This window comes from Apium graveolens, chromosome 5 (genome assembly GCF_009905375.1).
Source record: "Apium graveolens cultivar Ventura chromosome 5, ASM990537v1, whole genome shotgun sequence".
NCBI classification, from domain to species: Eukaryota; Viridiplantae; Streptophyta; class Magnoliopsida; order Apiales; family Apiaceae; genus Apium; species Apium graveolens.
Window position 1 is genome coordinate 115,286,533 of NC_133651.1, and position 11,080 is coordinate 115,297,612.

Here is an 11,080-nt window from a genome sequence, read left to right on the forward strand (position 1 = left end):
GCGATGCGTATACTTGCGTGAATATTAGCGCGTGTTTTTGTCCTAACAAGTTTTTGGCGCCGCTGCCGGGGACTCGGTGTTAATTTTTATTTTATGTGTTTGTCATCAGTGGTCGTTAAAGTTCATTGATCCGGACATTATTATTTACTTGTTTCCTTGTCGTGTTTCGGGCACTCTAGCGAGCGTGTATGCATACGCGTTCTCGGTCTCACAAGAGAGCACTGGATAAAACGGAGGAAGTAGTTGAAGAAGTTCTTGTTGAAGAGAAGGTTGAAGAAGTTTTTGTTGAGGAGAAAGCTGAAGAAGAAACTCTAGTCATAATGGGAGATTAAGCAGCGAATCCTAAGGCTTTGATGGACTATTCCAAGCCGAAGATTAATGATATTCAGTTTAGCATTTTCCAACCAGCCATCGCGGCTAACACTTTTGAAATCAAGTCGAGCACGATTCAGATGATACAAAATTTAGTTCAGTTTAGGGGTTCTCCTATAGAAGATCCCAACATGCACATCAGGGATTTCATCGAGATCTGCAACACTTTCAAGTTCAATAGAGTTACTGAAGATGCTATTAAGCTGAGGCTTTTCCCATTCTCTCTGAGGGATAAGGCTTAGTGTTGGTTACATTCTCTACCACCAGGCTCTATTAATACTTGGGAGGATCTTTCTCAAAAGTTTCTCACTAAATTCTTCCATATGCCAAAGACAGCTGCAATCAGAAATGCTCTTACTCAATATACGCAGCAAACGGGAGAATCTTTGTGTGAGGCTTAGGATCATTACAAAGAGATGCTTAGAAAGTGTCCTCATCACGGGATGCCTAACCGGATGATCATTAACTTCTTTTATAATGGGTTGGGTGCTACTTCTAGACCCATGCTTAATGCAGCATCAGGAGGAGCCTTATGGGCCAAAAGCTACGATGAAGCTTATGAATTGACTGAACTGATGGATGCCCATGAATACTAGAACCCAACTCAGAGAATGCCTCAAGGCAAAGTAGTAGGAATTCTGGAAGTGGACACAGCTACTGCTATAGCTGCTCAGCTTCAGGCTTTGACGATGAAGGATGATTTTTTGGCTAGTTTTGGAATTAATCAGATCACTAGTGTTTGTGAGCTTTGTGCTGGTGCGAATGAGACAGAGCAGTGTGCTATTTCTAGTGAATCAGCTCAGTTCGTGAGCAACTTTCAGAGATCGCAACAACCATCTCCAGCCACTTATCATCTCAACAACCGCAATCATCCTAACTTCCGCTGGAACAACACTCAGAATGCGGTGTAACAGCATTATCAGCCATATGTAGCAAAGCAATACAAGCCTCCTGGTTTTCAACAGCCGTAATATGCACCAAGACAACAACCGCAACTTCCGCAGCTGCCACAATCTAATGAAAAATCTGAATTGGAAGAGTTGAGGCTCTTGTGCAAGAGCCAAGTAGTTTCTATCAAGACATTGGAGAATCAAATTGGGCAGATTGCCAATGCCTTGCTGAATCGACAACCTGGTACTCTCCTTAGTGACACTGAAGTACCAGGAAAAAGGGAAGCTAAAGAGCAGGTTAAGGCAATAACATTGAGTTCTGGGAAGGTTGCAATTCCCGAAAGATTTCAAGTTTAAGAATTTGAAGTCGTGACTAAAGAAGATGTGCTGAAGAAAAAAGAAGTGGAACCAAGAAAGACTACTATAGAACATACTCCTCCTGAGGGTAATACAGGGGAGAAACAGATCTATCCTCCACCTCCTTTTCCTAAGAGACTGCAGAAGAAAAAGCTGGATAAGCAGTCTGAGAAGTTTCTGGAGGTGTTCAAGAAACTTCATATCAACATACCTTTCGCTGAAGCTCTTGAACAGATGCCTAGTTATGCGAAGTTTATGAAAGGTATTCTCTCTCGGAAAGTGAAGTTTGATGACTTAGAGACAGTTGCTCTCACGGAGGAATGCAGTGATGTGCTACAACAGAAGTTTCCTCTGAAGCTTAAAGATCTTGGAAGCTTCACTATTCCTTGTACCATTGGAAAAGTGTCATTTGACAAATGTTTATGTGACTTGGGAGCTAGCATCAATTTGATGCCTTAGTCTATCTTCAAGAAGTTGGACTTACCTGATCCAAAGCCTACTTATATGTCCTTGTAGTTGGCCGATCGTTCTATTACATATCCACGAGGCATTGTGGAGGATGTCTTGGTCAAGGTGGACAAACTCATCTTTCCTGCTGATTCTATAATTCTTGATTTTGAGGAGGATAAAAAGATTCCCATAATCTTGGAAAGATCATTCTTGGCTACTGGTCAGACCTTGATTGATGTGCAGAAGGGTGAGCTCACTATGCGAGTACTAGATCAGGATGTGACGTTCAATGTTTTCAATGCCATGAAATTTCCTACTGATAATGAGGAGTGATTAAAAGTGGAGTTTTTCGATTATGTGGTTACTTCAGAACTTGATCTAATGCTAAGGTCTGATACCTTAGAGAAGGCCTTGTTAGGGAATTCAGATAGTGAAAATGATGAAGGTGATGAACAGTTGCAGTATTTGAATACTTCTCCTTGGAAGCGAAGGCTGGATATGCCTTTTGAATCTTTTGGATTGGAGGGGCTGAACAAATCTCCAAAGCGCTTCAAGCCATTTATTGAGGAAGCTCCTACACTTGAGCTTAAACCAATTCCTGAACACTTAAGGTATGCTTTTTTAGGTGATACATCTACTTTGCCTGTTATTATTGCATCTGACCTTTCAGGTAGTGATGAGGAAAAGCTCTTGAGAATTCTGAGAAAGTTCAAGTTAGCAATTGGATGGACTATAGTAGATATCAAGGAAATCATCCTTTCTTATTGTATGCATAAAATTCTACTAGAAGAAGGTAGCAAGCCAACGATTGAGCAACAGAGAAGGCTTAATCCAATCATGAAAGAAGTTGTGAAGAAGGAAATTCTCAAGTGGCTAGAAGCAGGGATCATTTATCCTATTTCTGACAGTTCTTGGGTGAGCCCAGTTTAGTGTGTGCCGAAGAAAGGAGGCATCACCGTGGTAGCTAATGAAAAGAATGAGCTCAATCCTACTTGACCAGTCACAGGGTGGAGAGTTTGCATAGACTACAGAAAGCTGAACAAAACCACAAGGAAGGATCACTTCCCTCTTCCTTTTATTGATCAGATGTTTGACAGGTTGGGTGGGCATTAGTACTATTATCTTCTAGATGGTTATCAGGGCTATAATTAGATTTGCATTGCTCCAGAAGATTAGGAAAAAACTACTTTCACATGTCCGTTTGGGACTTTCGCCTTCAGAAGAGTTTCTTTTGGGTTATGGGGAGCACCTGCTACATTTCAGAGATGTATGATGGCTATCTTCTCTGATATGATTGGTCAGAATGTGGAGGTGTTTATGGACGATTTCTCTGTGTTCGGTGATTCTTTTGACGAGTGCTTACAAAATCTTGGTGTCGTTCTTAAAAGGTGTGTTGAAACCAATCTGGTTCTCAACTGGGAGAAATGTCACTTTATGGTGCAACAAGGCATCATTCTTGGGCACAAGGTCTCTAGTAAAGGTCTCGAGGTGGATAAATCCAAGATGGGCACCAATTTCTATTAAGGGAGTCCGCAACTTACTTGGTCATGCGGGTTTCTATCGGCGTTTCATCAAGGACTTCTCTAAAATCTCTAAACCCTTGTGCAATCTTCTAGAGAAAGATGTCCCGTTCAAGTTTGATGAAGAGTGTCTAGCTTCTTTTGAGAGCTTAAAGAAGAGCTTGATCACGGCACCTGTCATAACTGAACCCAATTGGGATGAACCTTTTGAAATGATGTGCGATGCAAGCGACTATGCAGTTAGAGCAGTTCTTGGGCAGAGAAAGAACAATATATTTCATGTGGTCTATTATGCTAGTAAGACCCTTAATGGTGCTCAACTGAACTATACTACTACTGAGAAAGAGCTATTGGCTATTTTTTATGGTTTTGAGAAGTTTCGATCTTATTTGCTTGGGACGAAGGTGATAGTTTTCACTGATCACGCTGCGATTCGCTATCTCATCTTGAAAACGGACTCGAAGCCTAGATTGATTCGATGGGTTCTTTTACTTCAGGAATTTGAGTTAGAGATCAAGGACAGGAAAGGTACTGAGAATCAAGTCGCTGATCATCTCTCTCGTTTAGAAGATCCAAATACAACTTCACAGGATAAGACATTGATTAATAAGTCTTTTCTCGATGAGCAGTTGTTTGGGGTGCAAGAGGAAGAACCGTGGCTCGCAGACATTGTGAACTACCTTGTGAGTAATATTATGCCTCCAGATTTATCTTCTGCTCAAAGGAAGAAGTTTCTTCATGAGGTGAAGTGGTACATGTGGGATGAGCCATTCTTGTTTAGGCAAGGAGCTGACCAAATCATTAGAAGATGTATTCCGTACAGGGAAATGGGAGGGATCTTGCGAGACTGTCATTTGACTGTTTATGGAGGCCACTATGGTGGAGAGAAGATAGCAACTCATATCCTTCAAACAGGATTCTTCTGGCCTACTTTATTTAAGGATGCGCATCAGTTCGTCTTGAAGTGTGATTGATGCCAGCGTGTTGGTAAGATATCCAAGAGGGATAAGATTCCTTTTAATGTGCTTCTAGAAGTTGAAGTCTTCGATGTTTGGGGAATTGACTTCATGGGGCCATTTGTCTCATCTTCCAATAATCAGTATATCTTGTTGGCGGTTGATTATGTCTCGAAATAGTTGAAGTCAAGGATTTTTCGACAAATGATGCAAAGGTAGTGCTTAATTTTCTTCATAAACAGATATTAACAAGATTTGGTACTCCAAGAGTCATAATCAGTGATGAGGGATCGTATTTCTGTAATCACAAGTTCACTGCCATGATGCAAAGATATAATATGAATCATAGCATTGCTACAGCCTACCATCCTTAGACAAATGGTCAAGCTGAAGTATCTAGCAGAGAGATCAAGTGTATTCTAGAGAAAGTGGTGTGTCCATCAAGGAAAGATTGGTCTTTGAAGCTAGATGAAGCTGTTTGGGCGTATAGGACAGCATACAAGACTCTGCTAGGCATGTCACCATTTTAGTTGGTTTATGGTAAAGGATGTCATTTGCCTGCGGAGCTCGAGCATGAAGCATATTGGGCTTTGAAGAAATTGAATCTTAAAATGGATGCAGCTGGAAAGAAGAGGATGCTTCAATTGAATGAACTCAATGAGTTTCAGCTTCAAGCGTATGAGAATAATAAAATATATAAGGAGAAAGTCAAGAGGTGGCACGATAGGGGTCTTGTGCTCAAATCATTTGTGTCAGGGCAACAAGTTCTTTTGTTTAACTCTCATCTCCGTCTTTTTCCTGGAAAGTTGAAGTCAAGATGGTGATGACCATTTGTTATCAAAACTGTGTTTCCACATGGAGCGATGGAGATTTTTTAGAATGATTCGGTCCAAGCGTTCAAGGTAAATGGACAGAGGTAAGCATTACTATGGGGATATGGTATACCATGAGGTGGTTAGTGTCGTTCTATTGTCCACTTGATCTCGAGTTTCTACGTCAAGCTAACGATATAAAACAAGTGCTTCTTGGAGGTGACCCAAGTTTATTGTACATTAGTAGATAGAGGAAGAAGAAAACAAGGAGAAAAACACAAAAAAAATCAGAAAAAGAAAAAAATTTAGTGCCAACTAAGTCGCACGACGCGCCCGCGCTGAGAAGTGGGGCGGTCGTGCTGAAACTTCAGTAGCACGGCGCGCCCACGCTGGTATGCGGGGCGGCCGCGCTGGTTTTCCAGAAGCACGGCACGCCCGCGCTGCCAGGCGGGGCGGCCGCGCTGGCTTCCTGGACCTGAATTTTTTTCTTCAAAAAATCGAGAATTTAAACATAAAATCAATTCATACCCGAAATTCCCTCCTCCACTTCCCATAATTTCTATTCCAAATTAATTCCATTACCCCCATTATTCCCATTAATCCCACTTCTTTTCCATAACTAATTCCTAATCTCCTATATATACACACACTTATACACAAACTTCTCCATCACTTCCCAAATTCTCAAACAAAAATCTCTCTTATACACACATCTTTTCTCTTAACTTGTTCAATCTCAATGGCACCGAAAATGACAAAGAACTCAAGTTAGCAGCAGCATCACCGATTCTTCTAGTGTTGGGGATGTGAGGCCCAGGTTTGTAACTCCGGAGGCTGAGACGGAGTATAGGAAGCTGCTTTCGAAGCCTATAGCCAAGGAGCGAGGTTTTCTGCCATCGGGGAGGGATGGTAAGTTGCTGGAGATGATTGTGGAGATGGGTTGGATTATTTTTTTATGAGGCACCAGCTGCGGTGCCTATCGGTATGGTTCGCGAGTTTTACGTGAATGCAAAGGTAGATACGAAGGGTTTTACTATGGTGAGGGGTTGACTGTGGATTACAGTGCGGAGGCTATTCGTCGGGTGATAAATCAGCCCGAGAGATAGCCTGAGCAGGAGGATTGGAATGCGATGACCGGTGAGGATTTTAACTTGGATGTGATTGTTGCTACATTATGTATGCCTGAGACTCACTGGAAGTTCAAGAGGGGCACGAACGAGTATGCCACTTTCCCTGCCTCGTGCATGAACAGGTTTGCACGTGCATGAAATTCTTTTATTTGTGCCAACATCATGCCATCTTCTCACGTGCATAATGTTACTGTAGAGCGTGCATGGTTATTATAGGGGATTCTTCAGGGAGATTATGTGGATCTCGGGATGGTGATTTATCGGGGTATATTGAGGTTTCTGCGGGGCAGTACTACGGGTTCTATTCCCTATCCGTCCATTGTGACGAAGCTGTGTGTGGCGGTTGGAGTTCATTGGCCAGCGCATGAGAAGTTATAGCTTCCGAGTGCCCCGATTGATAGTTCGACGTTGTTGAGTATGCAGGAGTGGTACGGTGGTAAGCCTAATCCGAAAGGGCTTGGTTATTCTTATGACCACTTTCCAGGTGGACGTCCAGCACCTCAGGGATACACTGGTGGTACGACTCAGGCGAGTAGAGCAGCATGAAGAGCTCAGTTGGGTGAGGCCGGTCCTTCGCGATCGCAGCAGCAGCAGGAGGAAACACAGGATAGTGCTGGTTTGGGTTCAGCGCATTATAGGCTCTTGATGAGGAGGATGGATGCAATGCATGACATCCATAGTAGGTTTGCACATGATCTCACTCAGGCATTGGGGACTGCATTCAGAGCCACATGAGTTGATATCCAGTGGCCAGTATTCGATAAGGACTCTGTGTACCCACCTCCAGACACTCCTGACACTCCACCCATTGAGGGTGATGATCCTGGTTCCGAGTAGGTATGCCTGATTCCTTATTATTACCTTCACTAAGGACAGTGAATATTTTGAGTTTGGGGGTGATAGTTAAGGAACATATATTTTGTGTGTGTCCATATAGTTTGCATATTGATGATAGTTTAGTTCATATAGTTACATATTTGTCATATAGTTTTTTTTGTTTTTTTTTTTATTTTATTTTTCATATAGTTCATGCATTTGCATTATAACATGATCCCTTAAGTTTACTTTTCCGACTAATTTGTGATGTTGATGCAAGTGTAGTGATGTTGTGTATAGTCATGTTAAGTCCTATTGATTTGATTTGCATGCTAGAAATAATAAAATTTCACTTAGACTTATAGGTTGCTTGAGTGCTAGATCATGGTCATGGTTTGTTTGTTTGTCGAGGTTTAATCACTTATTTATATTTAGAATTTAGGATATTCTCTTAATGATAAAATAACATGGATATTTAAAAATTGGAAAAAAATGGATTTTATTGCTACTTGTTGTGTCTAGGTGTCAAATGACTAGTAGCCGGCTCATTTTATATGAGTAGTCTAGGGTTGAGCGAGATGGAGCGAAACGCACTCGTTCAGAAATCACGTGAAAAGGAAAAAAGAGAAAAAAAGAAAAAAATATATATGAGTCATGCATAATTAATTACGAGTGGGCTCTTTAATACTCGAGTTATTAAGTTCTTAGGGGACTTTGTGCCTAGTGACCTAAGGCTTTTATAGTCTGGGATCCACTAACCTAACGCTCACTACATGGGTATTATTGCATAAGTCTTTTGTGGACCTCACTCATTACACAGTCAAATAAGCATATTTGTGATTGTTTATGTGTTGTGAATAAAAGAATAAATCCATATAATAACTCTGATATAAGAACTGAAGTATTATAAGTCATTTTGAATTTAGCTTTTATTTTATCTATAACCTTGTGATTGCCTTGATGAGTAGTGAGTCATGATTATTGATCTAGTTGCGATAGAATATCTGTTAAGCAAATGCACACATGCACATTTCTGATTTGTAAGTTGATTTTTGGGATTTGATTGATCTTTGTGCGAAGAATTGCATTTGTTAAAATATTGCTCATTGGTTGGTTTAGTTATTCTGAGGGGATCGTTGCATTCATGTACCTTGCATTCATGCATTTTTAATTCTTGTTCTTTGAGTCTGTTTATGCTTGAGGACAAGCATCGGTTCAAGTTTGGGGGTGTGCTAATTGGTATTTTATCCACATAGATAGCTCTATAAAGGCTTGGATTGGTGTTATTGTACTCAAGTTATTTGTATTTTTGATGTGTTTTGTAGTGTTTTTCCATTTCAGGCATATAGCAGGGATCAAGGTGATTTAGCATTGCTTTGATGCTCAAATAGTGTTAGGAAGGAGTCGTGAAGATCGCTCATACAAAAGCCATCGAGAACCAGTAATAAAAGAAGGCAATTTCAATTTTTCCAGAAGGACGGCGCGCCCGCGCTGTGCTAGCGCGCGCCCGCGCTAGAGAAGCAGAATGTCAGCGCGCCCGCGCTGGTGAAGCGCGCGGTCGTGCCAAGTCGGGATTCCAGATTCCAGTTTCAATTAGAAGACTATTTTTCTGGACTTTTGGATTAATTGGGCTTCTATATAATGACAACTTAAAGACGTTTTTCACAACAGAGCTTAAGGAGAAGATAACGAGAAGACCTATAGCATAATTCAACCAAGGCGAAGAAGATCTAGTTTATTCTTGTGATTCTTTGTTCTAAGTTGTAATCTTGGATGCTCGTTTCTTGTTTTGTTGAACCTAATACTCTTGTTTAACGTAATTGTTTATGATTCATTTTATAAAGACCTAGTTTATTATACCATGCTTTCATTGGAATCCACGGTGATGATGAGTTCGGTTATGGGCTAATCGTTATCATGGGGTTCTAGCGGATTTACTTATGGATTCCAATAGTTAATATGTTTTGATACCTTAGTGTGTGGTGATTGTATGATATCCTAGTTTTGGTTGTGCTTATTCGTCTTATGAGTGTCGCAAACTTATAAGATAGCGTGTTAATCTCTAATAAAGTGACAGTGAATTTAGAGGTTTAGAACTTGCCATGCTAGCATAAGTTCATATACTGATATGCATGATTCGTAGGTAATTTTAACCATCTTACTTGCCCTATGTAATCATGATAGATAACTTTTTCGTTAAACCGTTATGTTGTTAAATTCTATAGACATATAGGGTCTCAATATAATTAGTGTTTATTCATCTTCTATCTCTTTTATGGATGTATGGTAGTAGGGTATTCGTGCAACAAAAGTTGGCGTTTACTAGTTTCGTGTTATTTGATTAGTGTCATCACCATTACATGCTAAGGTTAAAAATAAAAAGGCTATTGAATGAAGTAGTAATGAAGTTAGAACCCATGTTTGTGTTATATAAGTAAATCAACATTTTAATCTCTTAGTTAATTACATGTTAGTTAATAATCTTAGTTATAAACCAAACCAATTTATTATTCGTCTTAGCATTGAATAATAATCATATCATTGTTGCATAAGTACATTAATTGAAATTAACCTAAACCAGTCTCTGTAGGAACAAACTAGAAATAATTCTATATTATTTGTGATCGCGTATACTTACTTGAATATTAGCGCATATTTTCGTCCCAACAACTATTGAAATTTTAATTTAGCTATACCTCTTAATTTTGTTAACTTAGAGCTCTTGTGAGGAGGCTCTTAATTATTCCAATTATAAATTCTACTGCACCAAGAATTTTTTTAAAACTCAAGTCGATAGAGAATTATCTTTGATCAACCATGTTGTATTAGATAATCAACGGCTTGGCTTTGTTATCCATTAAGAAATAATAATAGTTAAATTAGTTAAAATAATTTATTTTGAAATTTTGCATGTTGAAAAGCGAAAAAATTTTGATTTCTTAGTTTTAACTTATAATTATAATTTTATACACTTCAGAATTAGCATATTGTGAAATTACAAAAAATGCTAATTTTTTTAATTTTTGTTTGCAATTTTATTATCTTCTAAAAATATTTGCAAAAAATACTATACAATCAAAATCACCAAGATATGCAACCAGTTGAGTATTTTGGTTGCAGAAAATTGTATTTTTACAAATAAAATTTGAAAATAGTATTTTTGTAATTGAAAAGATATTTTTCTAAACATTTTTAAAAAATTGTAGTATTTTTGCACAAATCTTTTTGAACTTGGGTATTTTTCAAAAAAGTCCAAAAAAGTATCCCACCTTTATAAAGAAACTAATTTAATCAAAAAAATTCATATTATATCATACTAATTTTTTTTTTATTTATAATAGAAATAAAATGGATAAATTCATAGTTTTACCGTAAAAAATAAAGGTTGATAGTATTCGGATATATTAAAATATTGTAATACTAATTCTCTACTACTATGCTATAGTATTAAAATTATATAAAATCATTAATAATTGTATATATAATAACTGGATTTTAAAATATATTTAATTCATCTATCGAGTTTCGTAATAAATGATAAACTTTATTTAAATAAAATAAAAAAATAATTAGACCACATAAATCAATTGAAAAAGTTCTTAATACAATTATAAATTTAAATTTATTATATTATTTCACTAATATCCAAACACCGGAATGCGATATAATATTCCAATACAATCCAAAATAGTATATGATTTAAGGTTCAATTTAACCATTCATAAATATAAAATAATTACACTATTATACTAATATTCAAATATTCAAATACTATGA

At 38.3% G+C, this 11,080-nt stretch overlaps 1 non-coding gene across 1 annotated transcript; it reads right to left on the reverse strand.

Annotated features, from left to right (window-relative positions):
- Positions 1–710: 710 nt before the first annotated feature.
- On the reverse strand, positions 711–817 carry LOC141662228 (small nucleolar RNA R71). Its single transcript, XR_012550351.1, has one exon. It is a non-coding gene; the product is annotated as a small nucleolar RNA R71 (small nucleolar RNA).
- Positions 818–11,080: the final 10,263 nt, after the last annotated feature.